This window comes from Cavia porcellus, unplaced genomic scaffold (genome assembly GCF_034190915.1).
Source record: "Cavia porcellus strain 051 isolate PalLab524CR breed Dunkin Hartley unplaced genomic scaffold, mCavPor4.1 scaffold_5, whole genome shotgun sequence".
Lineage (NCBI taxonomy): Eukaryota > Metazoa > Chordata > Mammalia > Rodentia > Caviidae > Cavia > Cavia porcellus.
Window position 1 is genome coordinate 48,478,203 of NW_026947488.1, and position 15,560 is coordinate 48,493,762.

General features: G+C 38.2%; 2 long non-coding RNA genes across 2 annotated transcripts in view; one reads left to right on the forward strand and one right to left on the reverse strand.

Annotated features, from left to right (window-relative positions):
- Positions 1-478: 478 nt before the first annotated feature.
- Positions 479-15,560, reverse strand: part of LOC106029041 (uncharacterized) — a 129,292-nt gene continuing 114,210 nt past the window's right edge. Inside the window, exons 6-7 of the long non-coding RNA XR_010047520.1 lie at positions 9,009-9,124; positions 479-6,258 (exon numbers count right to left, since the gene is read on the reverse strand). This is a non-coding gene — a long non-coding RNA (uncharacterized LOC106029041). The remainder of the gene's footprint in view (positions 6,259-9,008; positions 9,125-15,560) is intronic.
- Positions 2,016-15,560, forward strand: part of LOC134476075 (uncharacterized) — an 88,549-nt gene continuing 75,004 nt past the window's right edge. Inside the window, exon 1 of the long non-coding RNA XR_010047524.1 lies at positions 2,016-2,308. This is a non-coding gene — a long non-coding RNA (uncharacterized LOC134476075). The remainder of the gene's footprint in view (positions 2,309-15,560) is intronic.

Sequence of the window (15,560 nt, forward strand, 5' to 3'; positions counted from 1 at the left end):
TGGATACTTGTAGGGTTTTTACTCCACAAGTTAAACGTTTTCGCCAAGAAATCTTCATTTTGGGCTACTCTCCATTATTATGCCTTGGAACCCGAGTGAGCCTTTTAAAATCCCATAACTTGGCTATTGCTTCAGCTAAGGAATTTCTCCCCTTAACATATTTCCTTGATTTTAACATGGCATCAATTTAAAAAGCATATCACTGACTACATTTTTGGCGGGGGATAAGAGACAAATTTTAAGACATAAGATGCATCTTGCTTTAGAAAGCTCAAAATGGGGAAAAAGTACAACTGAGGAAATGTGAAGCCTGGCTTTAGCTCCCTGTGCTGGGGCTTTTCCTTGAGGGTCTTGGGATTTGGGCTTTCTCTTCTCCACTCTGTTTCTCAGATGCTCCTTCCTCTCTTTCACCACCTTGCTTTTTTCCTGCTTTCTCAGATCTGCATGAGATGTCACTTACATTTCTACATCATCAAATCAGTTCTTCACTACCTTCAAGTGTGATTCTTAGGTTCAGCATCTGTAGAAGGATTTCTTTGCTTTTTCTTTTTTATTGGTACCGGTGATTGAACTCACAAACGCACACTTGCAAGGCAGGCGCTTATGCCGCTGAGCTAAATCCCCAGCCCAGGATTTCTTAAGTCCTTCCAATCTCGTTCATTCTCACATTTATCATCCACGTGTCTTTGAATAATTGCCTACAATTTCTAGCAACCCCCTTTTCCCCAAGCAGTATCCTTATTTACACTGTCAAGAATGCCACAGATTTCTGGAAGTAGTTTTCAGGATCTTGCCTGTGACCATTCTCCAGATCCTGGCTTGCCTTCTGCATCTTCTAGACACATTGTTTTTTATAGTTTTGCTCTACTTCTCCCCACAGATCATATTTTCCCCTTCCCTGGCTGGCTTGACACTACCTGTGCCCATAGGAAGAAAGTGTTTCCTGCCACCCTCCCCAGCCAGGGATAGTGCTGATGTGTGGGCTCCAGGCCAAGAGCCCCATTTCCAGGAGCCTCTCCTCCACAAGCTTTTCTCTCCCAAAGTTGTCATCCTCCTTCCTCCACCAGTTGGTTCTTTGGACATGTAGACAATATCTACATAAAACCCACATTCCCCACAATGCACTGCTTTCAGGGAATTTCCTGGTTTATTGGTTCCTCCCAGGGAGTTCCAAAGTGATTCTGAGAAAGTAAAAAATGGCTCTAGTAGCTGTCCGTTAGCAGTGAGACTTGAAGCAAAGCATTCCCAACAACTTTTGCAGAATATGAACAATAATTGGACATGGCTACTCTGAGATCACGACTAAAACATGGCAGAGACAAGGCCCTATTTCAACCACAAAAATGTATTAATCTTTTTTTCTTTCTCTCTATCATGGTACTGGGGGTTGAACCCAGGGCTTTCACACTGAGCTACATTCTCAGCACTTTTTTATTTTTCTATTTTGAGACAGAGATTCACTCAGATGCTAAGTTGTCCAGGCTGGGCTTGAACTTGCAATCCTGCTGCCTCGGTCTCTCAGAGTACTAGGATTGTAGACATGTGCCACCATACCCATCTTGCTCTTCCCTTCCCAATGACAATTCTCTAGCTCTGCTTCAATTCTCCCCCTACCAGATAAAATTACTAAGATACTCAAAGTTTCTTACACTGGTGACAGACAAGGTCTCAGAATTGGCCTGCACTTTCTGACCTATCCAGCTCAAAAATGACTCCCAGTTTCCTCCAGTTTTCCTAAGAATCATTCAGCAAGAGTCCCAAACTTAAAGCCTCTCTTCAGGATATCTATCAGGATATCTATCAGGATAGATGTCTGTGTGTGCACTCCTTTACAGCAACAAGCAAAACAAGTCTTACTCTGGTCACCACCCTGATCTTTGTTGGGCTTCAGCATCACTGAAAACAGGTCACATCCTCAATTGTCATAAGCAACTACTGCAAAATCCCAAGCATTTTTTGTATGAATCAGGGTTAGTTACTGTTAACTGACCCAGCATTCCAGTGTGCTACTAGCGTGTTCTGAAGATTCACATTTGGTGTTCTTCTCTGAGTTATAGCTCTCATCCTGGCAATTGCTGGGTCCCTCCCACTCTCCCACTTCGCCTGCATCAGAAGCGTTCTGTTCCCTCTGCTTCATCTGCGGCCCGGGAGTGGTGTAGAGCAAGGCGCACGCTGCAGAGTGGGCTCGGCTGCCCCGGTGCTCCTTCCCTGCCTTTGTCTTCCGGTGGACTAGCTCAGCCTCATTCTCACTTCCTTTTCTGCTCTACTGATCAAAGCAGTCACAAGACCAGCCTGGTACTCAGAAGGGGTAAGAATACAACTGTAACAAAGTGCATGAATCCAGAGTAGTCATTTGTTAGAGCCAAAGGAGGACATGGTTTTATCTCTTTTCTGTCTCTCTCTTCATCTGCAAAATAAAAAATTATACCTCATAAAACTTTGTAAAGCTTAAATGAGTTGATACGCAGAAAATGGTGAGACTAGTATTCAGTGCTTAGTATGAGTCATACAAATGTTTAAGTATTATTATTGTCTTGAGTTGGTTATGGTGTCAACTAAAGAACTTTATACTTTTCTCAGTTTTATTTATCTGTTTTCGTGAGTTGGTTGGTTAGCCCTAGACAGTGATACATATTTTCATCTGTAGTAGTTTTGGCCTATTGTTTATGATAATCAGATTTTCTTATTGCTAAAGCAGACATCTATTATTTCTCCTCCAGAATTTACTGGCTGAGTAACCCTTTAAAAGATGTGCTTCTCCCGAACTTGTATTTTTGGAATAATTTACAACAAAATCTGAAGTTTTGCGTAAGAAGATATCGGGTTATTTTTAAGTGCCTAAAGCATCATTTTAGAAAGTGAACTCCTGAGTAGGCACAGGTTGAAACTGTATTTTTTTCTACAATTCTTAATTACTTCTCTTTTCCACTAGTGTGACAGATTTAATTGTCACTTTGATTAGCTTGGAGGCCACCAAGGAGATTAGTAAAACATACTTCTAGGGGTGCCTGGAAACCCATGGAGGTATGACCTTGGGGCCTGCATCCGGCTTCTCTCCTTCATCTTGGTGCTGTTCCCCTGTTCTGCTACCCAACTGCCATCCACCAAGCCATCTTGCTCTGCCACACCCTCCACCATGATATCTGGAGCCAGCACAGTGAACCAAATACATCCCTTAAGTTGCAGGTGTCCAATATTTTGTCCAGCAACAGTAAAGCTGGCTACTGCAACGGGCAAATGAGATCAGGAGGAACTGCTCAGTGCACAATTTGTATGACCACACATGACAGCCCTCGGACTGACATCCCATCACAGTCAGCAACAGTTGGAGAATCATTTCTTGAGAGGAACCTCTAAAACTGAGCGTGGTGGTGCATGCCTGTAATTCCAGATACTTGGAAGGCTGAGAAAGGAAGAACACAAGTTTGAGGCCAGCCTGGGTAACTTAGCAAAACTCTGTCAGAAAATACGAATAAAAAAGGTCTGGGAAATATACAAAACGTGATTTAAACAAATACAGAAATTTCTGTCAAATAAAAGCATTATAGTGTGTCCTCATCCACCTTATTCACTGGATCAGGCACAGTGACACTTCTGGCTCCTCCTAAAAGTCAGAATGACCCCAAAAAGTAAACATCTTGACTATTTTCAGGGCATCAACGGAGCCAAGGCAACACAACTAAAAACACTCACCAAAAGGAACCTCCAGAGCTGCTTCAGAATGATGGACTAAGTATTTTTTTACATGGAGAAGGAGTATTTTTAAGGGAAATTGATGGTGATGTCTTTTACTGCAACTGTTTAAAACATTGGTTTAATATTCACTGTATTTTTTGATCATGCCTTCAATAGAAGGCATGGGTTCAGTTCTGAGTATGCAAGGTGTACGTGGGAGGTGCAACCTCTGATCTAACGCTCATTGTACTGTATTCCTAAGGAGTTCACTTTGCTGGTTTGTCTTTGTTGATTTGCACAATGTGAGATAAGTGCCACTAACCGGCAGGCTCTTCGGTACAGCCAGTGGTCACAGGGCCTCACCATTTCCTCTGAGATTTCTCATGCGCATCTCCCATGATGCTCCCGGCCGGTGGGGTTGTTGCTGTCTCCCTCTGAACACACACCAGCACTTGAGTGGTATGTATGTGTGAGACAATCAGGGCACCTGAGCGCTTAAACCCGACTCAGCTTCTAACACTGCCTGCCAGTCCAGACTCTCTTTTATGAAGACTGCAAAAGAGGAATAAAAAAATCAGAGCACTGAGATCAACAACAGGCGATTTGTCAAGAAAAACCTGTTGTTTGGGGCACTGGGGAGATGCACTATTAAACCTCCTCAAACTAGCCACTTAGAGTTCCTGTTCAATAGAAGAAAAGCAATTTAAATTGGTTTTCAAATAGTGTTTTTCTTTATCCTTATATGACTGCAAAAATGACTGAACACTTTGCACTATGCATTTTTCAATCTTTTCCAAATGAAATCACCTTTGGTAGAGGACCAAGCATGGAAAATTTCAACTCCAAAGAATGACTCTGTAAAACCCTACAGCAACTTAGAAAAAGTAGTGGAGAGAAAGCATATGTGTAGTGGGAAGTAAATGAGGCTGGGTGTCTGACATAGTTGGGGGATAGCTGTCTTGAATAAATCAACTTCTGTAAAACTAAAGCATAATATGTTGTTTTGCATGGAAGTTCATTGATGTTTTTCTTAATTGTTTACCATAACGCAGTGCAAGTATTTTGAAAGAGTTGCTAAATAAATTTGTGGGGTATAATTTTATATTTAGTGTCATACAGATGGAAAAGAAATTCAAGAGATGGAATTTCTAGAAATTTGGAATTTTTTTTTTGAGACAGGGTCTTACTATGAAATTCAGGCTGGCCTTGTAGCCTAGGCTGGTCTTGAACTCACAACAATCCTCCTGCTTCAGCCTCTCAAATGCTGGGATTACAGGGGTGTACCACCATGCCCACCTTGGAATGCTTTTTTTTTTTAAAGAAAAGCCTCCCACATTGTATGTTTATATCTGCATTTATTTTCCTGAAATAGCTAACCAGATTTGCTAAAAATAAATTTTCCTCTCAAAAAATTAGAAAATGCTGATAAAGAGTAGAACACAAAAATCACCCACAGCCAGCTAGTTGCTTTTATCCTTGATGTCTTTGTGTGCTTACCTGTACAAGTTTAACTTTAACTATTTTTATAAAAGTTAGATGATATTTTACCAATTACTACAGAACCTCCTTTTCACATACCAAAATATTGCCTGAGTTAAACTTCAATATTGTTTGCAAATAAGCCAAATCTCCAGCCTAAACATTTTCAACTACATTTGTAGATTTCATGCCTCATGCTTTGGATGTGCTCATCTGATCATTGTATTTTGCTATATTAATCTATCTGCATTTCCAGCAGAAACAAATTATTTAAGTTATTGATTTTTTAATAATTTATTCTAATTCATAAGATAAATGGAGTCTTTTAACTGTTAATTTTTCATAGCTATTTTTTCCTGATAGTCTTATAAAGCACTTTTAGATCATTTTATTAAGATTTCCAGAAAATCATTCTTGTAAAAGTGTTAAATTTCTAGTTTAATTTCAGTGAAATTGGCATCCTTCAATATCCTTTCTTATGAGATCATTACATATCCCTTGATTTATTAAACCTTTCTTTTTCATCCTTTCATCCTAAGGTTTTACAGATATATTATTTGTAGATGCTGCCTATTTTTGACCTACTTACTTTGGAGTGTTAGATGTTTTGCAACTTTTAAAAGTAGAGTGTCATTATTATGTTTTCTTTGATTTCTAAGTAGCATACACATGTATTTTCAGGACAGTGCAAAATAAATTAGCTCTCTTACCAAAACTACAGCCGCACTCCTCAGAAGGCCAAAAGCTAACAGCTTTTTAAAAATTTTATTTTAAAGATAATAAAACCCAACAAAATAAGTCTAAGCAAGACAAAGCAGTGAAATTGGTACAGAACTTCAAAGCAGGACTATAGGAACACAACAATGGCTACTGTCATATATCTTGTTAACTTCACAATAGTTGTCCACTCCATCAGATGTAGCAATGTCAAACCAAAACAAAACAGAATATTGAATAAAACAAAAAATTAATCGTAAAGAAACAAAGCAATAAGAACAATATTGGATTTCAAAAACGAGATAGAAGGAATCCCCCATACCCCCATACTTGCCACAGTGCACACTGTCACTGTCCCTATAGATGCTCAGACCTCCAGCTCCAGGCCTGCAAAATCAACCAAACAATTCAAGCATTCAGTGGCTTTTTGTACCTCGTTGCTGCCAACTCAGCCTGTCCTCCGAACCAGCAGGTGCGTACAGGAGGGCGGGAGAGCCCGTGGTAGGCTCAGTCTGACTTTTCTCTTCCTGGGCCCCGCGTGGCTTGGGCTAATAGTTTTTTAAAAATAGGTTTCTTTTTCCTTTTTTTTTGTTGCTCAACTATAATTATAAACAATGTATTTTTATTCTTGATACAGTTTTAATTATGTCTTTAACTGACACTGCTATCTATATCCCTTACTTTTTAATCTGGCTAATATTTGGTAAATATAAGGTATACTTTATACTTAAATTCACACTTAAAATTTTATTCTTCTTGAAACTGATTCCTGTGAACCAGATGGGGATAAAAATCCTACTTCCCCTTTCCACATAAAACGGCAATGGAATATTTAGTGATTCAAAACTTTCTCTCTGCCCTGCAGTACGCACTGTGGCATAAATGAGGTTTTGTGTTCCCAGGTGTCTGCTTCCCAGTCCTCTGTTTAATCTGTTGGCTCACCTGTCCTGGCATCAGCATCCTGCCTCGCCTGGTTAGCAATGGAGTCAGTCTTAATACTGAGAATAACTTTCTCTGCCTTGCTTCTCCTCAGTAGCATCTAGGTGTTGCACCTTTGTTTCTGCATATACTTTTTTTGCACAAATTATTCTATTTAATATTTTTAATTTTTATTTTATTGGTACATTTTAGATATATATAAATAACATTCATCATAGGGAGTTTGTATGTATACATAATATATCTTGCTTATTCTTTCTTTTTTCCCCCATTCATCTCCTCTCCTTTCAATCCCTCTTACCCTCCTTTTTATTATTTATTCATTTGTTTATTTATTTATTGTTTAAGGCTGGGTCTTGCTGTACATGTCAGAGTGACCTTGAACTTGCCATGTAACCCTGGTTGGCCTCAAGTTCATGATGATCCTCCTCTCTCAGCCTCTCAAGTGATGCAGTTACAGGCATACGCCACCATGTCTGATGCAGTGTTAAATGTTGTTGTTGTTGGAGACAGTGTCTTGCTGTGTTGCATATAAATTTTAGAAATATCTGAATTCATGCTCTGATTCTATATGTGAATTTGCAGAGATTTTTTGTGTCTATGATATTAAGCTTTTCTCTACATAAACATAACTTGATAGTTAGCTTTTTGTTGGTCATAAACTGAGTTGGGCAAGAATTGTATTCAATTCAGTGTTTAAGTTGGATGCTGAGCTTATGGGGAAATTTGATTCAGTTCTCTTTCAGTTGGTTTTGAGACCAGAATTGTGGAGAGAATTGAGTTCATGAAAGAGGTACCACTGATTCAGAACTTATGAACACTCAGGTTGCAAACTTGCACAGATACGAACAGACTTCACATTTGCTTTTTCTGTGTGTATGTGTGCTTTACATTGTATATTTGTGTCAAAGTTATATTAGACTCATTTTGTTGGATGTACGAACAACTCTGATTTATGAACATTCTGCCAGAAGAGAACTTGTTCCTGAGTTTGGGACTTACTGTGCCCAAGATAAACAACTAGGGAAGAAAGATTTACTTTGGCTCATGCTTCAGAGATTTTTAGGCCATTCTCATTTAGTCCTACTGCTTCTAGGACTGTAGAGAATCAGAAAAATCACAGCAGAGTGTGTAGTGGAGGAAAGTTGCTCACTTTATGGTAACTAGGATGCAGAGAGGGAAATAGCCCAGGACATACCCTCCAAAGGTCCATGTCCGCCTCCTCCAGTTAGGCCCTGCCTCTAAGAGTCCACTGATCTATTAACTCATCAATGGGTTGGTCAACTGATAAAGTTAGTGCCCTTATAATCTGATCACCTGCCTAGGAATCTCTTAATCTCATCAAGATGAACTGTCACATATAATATAATCTCCTTTTATTTAGATCTTTCCTATTATATTTCAGTGATGTTTTATACTTTTCTTCACAAAGCACTTGCAGGTGGTTTGTTAGACTCATTCTTATAATATGTGATTTTTAATAAATGAGATCTTTAATAATTTTACTTTATAAGTGGAACCTTTCTAAACAGTTTAATTACTTTTAACAATCTTTTTTTTTTTAATCGGTACCAGGGATCAAACTCACAACCAGTGCTTGCAAGGCAGGCGCTTATGCCACTGAGCTAAATCCCCAGTCCCCACTTTAACAATCTTTTCAATATGAACAATGTCATATATGAAGTTATGGGTAAAGAGTGACTGAAGCTGGAGATTGATCACACACATGGGGCTAAAGCAAGATCTGTCCTGAGAACATGGAGAGCCCAAAGGGAGCCACGTAAAAAAGCTGTTCCAGCTTGGAAAAGGAGCTCAGGCCAGCCAGGCAAACAAGTTGCTAGGCAGTGGGGTTGAAATTGACATCCTCCTCTTGAGTGTATAAATAAATGTGCTATAGCAGTTGAGCACTTCCTTTGCTCCCATCAGGGGAGAGGGCTCCACCTGACCTCTACCCGGCCTCAGCTTTTGTCTGTTGTCTTTATTTTCCCATCCTTTTGCTACCCTTTCCCTTGGGAACTTCAAGAACTGTGCTGGTGAAACACTATTTTGCTTAAATGGTTATGTTTTGATCTGTGGTGTTTTGTTGTTATGCCCTCTTTTATCTCAATCTCCATTTTATTATTTACTTTTTAATTTTTATCCTTTTAATTAAGGGGAAAATAAATTTAAAAATAGCAGGATATATTATAGTAACCCACCTTAATTTTCTATTACTTGATTTGAAGCCCTGTATTGCTCTCACCATCTTGTTTTGACTGATGTTCCTCTATTCTGTTTCGCTTGATAGTACCAGGTTCGAAAGTTTAGGCAACAGCTGTGAAGATAATGGGATTCATTATGATGCCCGTTCTGGTTGATTATTATCTACTTTTGTTTTGTTTTGTTTTGTTTTGTTTCAGAATCCAGAATTTTTTTTATTTTAGAGGATAAAATTTAACACAATAAGACAGAACATAAGAAAGCAATGTAAGAGGCATAAATTTCAAAGCAAGACAATCAGAGATCTTCACTATCATATTGTTGGTTTTCTTCCAAATGGTTGTCCATATCTTCACATACAGAGAATTCACATGAAACAACGTAATATAGAACTGATCTAAACAAGATGAATAAGGTATTTTAGGTCTTCAAGATCAGACAACAAGGAAGTCAATAATAACTGTCATAATGTCTCTCATTCTCTTCAAAATAGCTGTCCATACCTTCATGTATGTTAAAATTAAACAAAACAAAACAGACTAAAATCATTCTGAATGAAGAATAATAGTATTGCTTGATTTCACATTATGATGCCATAGAATCAGCACTGGGTACTGTAGTGTCTCTTTTTCTTCAAAGTAGTTGTTCATTTCATCTTGCATTATGTGATCAGCTCTAATAAATTGTTTATAGGTTCTATGTTCTATCAGTCTCTAAATGTATATCTATCCTTTCTGCATTAGAGGGAAAAACAAAACATATTACTATAAAAACATTAAACTAAAACCACAGTACAATGTACTGTGTACAGAATATAAGGTGCTCTACAGTGGTTACTGTGTTGTCTCTTGCTATTTTCAATATAATTGTCTATGTCATCAGGCATTGTATAATTAAATATAGCAGTATATAACAATATTAATAAAAACAAAACATTTTAGATCGAGTAAAACTTCAAAAGCAGGTAATAATCAAACCAGAATGGGTATTGTAGTGAACCTTGTCATCTTCAATGTAGTTGCCTATACTCTCAGACTTGATACTATCAATCATAATAGATTTGAATAAAATCCATTGATATCAAACAGCAATCTAACAAACCAGATTCAGCTAAGACCAGTCATGCTAACACAGTATAAGTTTTACGGGGCTTCAGATTAAGGATGATTACCGCACTATATCCTGCTATATCTGAGGTAGCTGTCTGTGCCCTCAAATCTAGTGCAAGTAGACAAACTGGAACAAAATATAATCCATCTAAACAGAGCAGGTTGAGTAATGTGGGTTTTAAATCCTGATACACTATTTTATACAATATTCTCTTCCTTCTTTTTTTAGACTATTCCTCCCCTTTCACTCCCACAGGGTACATTGCACAGTTTGGTTCCCACCAACTCCCTCAGTTTTTAGATTGGGCGGGGGGCAACCTGCTATTTACCTAAGTGGTTTCGAACCTTCTCACTCCTGGACTTGATCTCAAGTTGTATTCCTTTACTTACAAAAGCCTCAAGGTTTTCCTTCATTATAGCTGAGTAGTTCTCTACTGCACAAAAGTATCACGTCTTACCAACCTATCTGCAGGTGCTGGTCGAGTTGCCCCTATTTCTCTCTGGTTCCCTGTCACATAGAGCATTGTTTTCTCATATTTGATTTTTGGTCCATAAATCTTTTTTCAGGTTAATCTACTCTGATCTACTCTGCCTGTGGGGTTTTTTTTTTTTTTTTTTTTTAGTGTATCAAGGCCATCTATATTAGAGATTATAGCCAAATTTCTCTGCCTTATTTATGCTATGCTATTTTTCTGCCATTAGTTGTCTGTTTTTCTCCTTCATTCCACTTTCTGCCCCATCTATTGAGGCCTCTCTGCCACTGTTTCTGAAATCCTGGTACTTTTTTTCTCTCTCTAGAATGTCCTTCAGTAGTCTCTGTAGGGTTGGATTGGTGATCATGAATTCCCCTAGTTCCTCTTTGTCTTGGAAGCAAATTGTTTCTCCATTAATTTCTAGAGACAGTTTTTCAGGGTACATCAATATGGGCTGGAGGTTATTTTCTTTCAGGGCTTGGAATACTTTGCTCCAAGCTCTTCTTGATTTGATGGTCTGTGTCAAGAAGTCTGCTGTGATTTTGATGAGTTTTCCTTTATAGGTGATCTATTTCTTTTCTCTGATGGATTTTAATACTCTGTCCTTATACTGAATTTCTGGGATCTTGATTATTATATGTCTGGGTGTAGCTCTGTTTTGTTTGTAGGTGGCTGGAGTTCTGTATGCCTCATACATCTGAATATCATTTCCTTTTCCTATGCTTGGGAAGTTTTTTTAAATTATTTCTGTGAATAGCCTTTGTATTTCCTTCGTTTTCACCCCTGCTTCTTCATTCACATTCTTTATTCTTAAGTTTTAGATCTGCTGGTCATCTAGCCTTTGTATTGTGACTGCCTGTTTCCTTGTTATATTTAGTAGATCTTTCCTTTCCTGATCACACATTGCAAGCCTGTCTTCAAGTTTTGATACTATTTTTAGTTTCTTTCAATCAGTTTTTCCAGTTTTCAATGGAGTTTTTAATTTCCTGTAATCTCTTTGACTCTGCTTCATGTATTCTAGGTTTTCTTTATATTCTTCATTCATCATTTTTCTCCTTTTTTTGTGTTCCTCCATTCTTCCATCTGTGTCTTCTTTAAAGTATTTCTTTTATTAATCTATTTATATCTTGCTTTACTTGATTAAATATTTCACTTTTGAGCTCGTCTATGAGGTCCTGAAGATATTTCTTTATGTCCACTGATGCCGTGTCTGATATTGCATGTTTGTTGCCCTCAATCTCTTTTGTCTGTACCTCTCCCTGATCAATGTTCTCAGGGCTGGGGGGTAGGGACTTTTTCTTATTTCTTTCTCTTGTCATGTGTTTGGTTTCTTCCATACAGATGTTTAGAGGAGGTCCCAGCCCCTTTCCTTGTTGGTTATGATTCTTCTGAAGCATGCCGGCTAGGGATATCTGCCCTCTCCAGTTTGCTTTTGGTCATTGAGGTGCAAACAGGGACAGTGTATGCTGACCTCTCCCTTCCAGGTCAGTCAACCTGTGGGGGCCTTCACTGCATTAGTGTGTGCTGTGCATACAGAATTGGTTTGACATGACTTATTGAGTCCTGGCCAGGGGCATGACCCAGGTCAAGCAGATCCCACCAATCTGGTCTGGGAAGGGAACAACCCACTGAAGTCACTGCTGTTCCTTGTTCCTGCCCATCCTGCTTGATTCCAACATGTCAACCAGTCGGTCGCTCCTTTCCTGTAGGAGGGTTTTATTCTCAGCATTCACAGTGGGTCAGTGCATGTTCCTGCCAGCTCTATTCTATGTTGGGCTCACCAACCTCCAACTTTAGTGTGACTGGCAGCAGTGGGAGTTCAGGCACTCCAGCGCAAGCCCCACGGCCACTAATCTTAGCTGCTCCAATATAGCCCCAGGACTGTGTGTTTGACCAGCTCTTTTCTGTTTAGTTTCTTCCTGGGTCAAGAGGATCCATCACCCTCTGTCCAAGTCTCTCCACAGTGATTTACTCCGGCATCTGAGTTGTCTATTATCTACTTTTGAAGACCTGTAATGTTTCCCATGTTTTGGTTTTGTTGGTTTTGTTCTTTACTGTTTTGTTCAATTTTATTATCACTGATGATATACGTAATTCTATTTGAGATAGCGGGAGGCATTATGGTAACCATTGTTGATCACCTTGTATTATGTTTTTACATTATCTATTATGTCCATCCTTTTGATTTGACTGACTCTGTTCTGTTACGTCACATTTGGCTTTACTGTCTTCCAAAAAAAAGTAATAGGAACCGTGGGAGTAATAAAACCCAAAATGTATAATAGTCATTGTACAAAAGAGAGGAAAAGAAAGTGCTCTAAACGATATAACTACATGTATATTTAAGTGTATAAGATAGACAATGATATTACTGAGTTTTGTTGGATCATTGAACAGAACTGTTTGCAGTCTCACTGTTTGAATGTCCACTTTATATGCTTTAATTTTGTAACTTGAACAAATATTTCTAGGATGACAATATGTAATCCAGTAACTAGTGATTTCCTACTGTTTATTTTTTTTCTGAAATTCTGTATAACTTGTACCCTTTTTCTGCTTTTTTTTTCTCCTTAAAAAAAAAAAGAACTGTGCTGGTATGCAGCAGCTATATTCCTTTCATTCTATTTATTATACCTTTTCTTTCTTTTTTTGATAAGTTTTCCAGAACAATAATGAATAGAACGAGATATAACATCTTTGTTTTTCTATTTTATAGATGCTTTTAATGAGGTTAAGAGAAGGCTTTGTATTTCTAGTTTGCTAAGAGTTTTTAATCATGAATAGATTTTATCAATACCTTTTCTGTGCATATTGAGATTATCACATAGTGTTTGTGCTTTAATATATTAATGGATTTTTCTAAACCTTATATTCCTGGGATAAAACTAACTTTATTCCAATTATATTTCTATGGCATTCGTGTGGTAAGTTTTTGTTAAAGATTTTGCAACTAAGTTCATGAGTAAATTAGTAATTAACATTGCCTGGTTTTGCATATAAAATTAATTGGAAACTTTTCTAGTTTACTATCATCCGAAAAGCTTTGCTTATTGCATGAAATATCTATTACTTTACATTACATATTTTCTTTCAAGTACTTTTTTAAATGGTATTTTAAAAATGATTTGCCCATTTTATGTGTTTTCTATTTTATGTTTTTCCAAATAACTTTCCTGTTTTTAAAAGTTCTTACATTTATAGTTTTCCTCACTTTTCTTTATAATGTTTTTATTTTACCTTTTGGCATTTTATTGATTAATCTTTCCAGATTTCACCAAATGAGCTTCTTCTCTTGTCTGGTTTTATCCAAACCTTTTTCCATAATAAATTGCAATTGTGATTATAGTAGCTTTTAATGAGTTCTGAGCATCTTAACAAATTATAGAAACTGAGAGGAACCCCTTTAAGTTCCTCTTTGGGGAAGCCCCTTCTTGCACTTGCAGTGGCATTAGAAGTGGAAGAGGCCTGAGCTTGCTAACTGTATTGTTGCCCAAATTTCATAATTACTTAGGAAAACAACAGTGAAACTGTGACTGTGTCTGACTTTGAAAGACGTACTCCTAACTGCTATCCTTCATGTCCACCTAGTGAGGGCAACGTAAGCGTTAGATGAAGGCACATGTGTAACATGTCTGACCCACAGCGGGCACTAGTCAGGAACCTGATAAATGCCTGCATTCTGTTCCTTTAGTGACTACATAGGAGGCCTGCGCCACCCTCTCATGAGTTCATTCATTCCCAAGACACTTCCTGAGCATTATGTCCTATTCCATTGGCCTGAAAAATGGAAAGGATTCCACTGCTCGCAGCTTACAAGTATGCCTGCCTCTTTTATTCTTTTGAGTTTAGATATTTATTAAAATATTCTTTGAAATAAATTCTATGTCTAAGAAGAAATCATAATGGGAATTGGAAGACAAAGTAAATTGTATAGCAAAAATCAATCACATATCAAAGTTTATGAATGAAGCTTGTGTTAGTTACTTTTCTCTCATTGCTGAGACAAAATACCCTATGCACAAAATAAAGAAAAGAAAGGTTTATTTAGTTCATAGTTTGTGAGAGTTTCAGCCCATTATCAGTTGGCTCCAAGGCAGGGTGACTCAAGTCTTGGCAGGACAGGGGGGTAACACTTCAAGGCAGCAGAAGACAGCAAAAGTAGCAAGAGCAAACGGGGGAGAAGAGCACAGAGAAGACTCTTTCTGTCCCTTTATTACATGAAGGTCACTCACACCCATAATCTCAGCATTGGACCACGAATCAAACACAGACTCTAGAAGTTTCCTCCCATGACTGCATAAGGCTTTAGGGGGACATCAGACACAAACTACAACAAAGCTAGGAGAGATAACTTTAGATTAGCCTCTTGGTTTGTTTTTTAAACAGTCATCACACATTTTCAGACTGTATCCCTGCCTCACATCATATACTGAGCACCACATACAGCATGGAGGTTCTTGCTCCCAGGGAACCAGGTTGCAGATGATAAGAGCTCTTCTAAGTGCTTCACCCTTGCACTGAGGGAACCATCCCAGATCTTCTCTCTTATTATAGTAAAATATATGAGCTAGCATACAAAGCTCAGACCCTTAACTATCTGCTACCCACACACTGAGGAGTCTCCACTCCTTCAGAGCATCCACTGCTAGATCATGCTATAGATCTTGTTACTATAGCATGCAGAAGTCCACATCTGGGCTCTGAAGTAAACTGCTAATTTCTCCTTCTAGAAAGGATTGCTTTGTTATAAGAAGCCTTGGGATCAATCTCTCCATAAGGCCAAAGTTTCAAGGTCTTTCTGTTTCTTCCTCTTTCTGGTTTGTAGGCTAAGGTCATCACTGTATCCTAACAAGTAAAAATCTGAACAAATTGACACAGCAACAGCTTTTGTTAGGTCTATAGAGCAGTGAAGTCACAGGCTAAACTGCTCCAAAGTTGGAAAAGACAGGATCATGCACAGAATCACAAT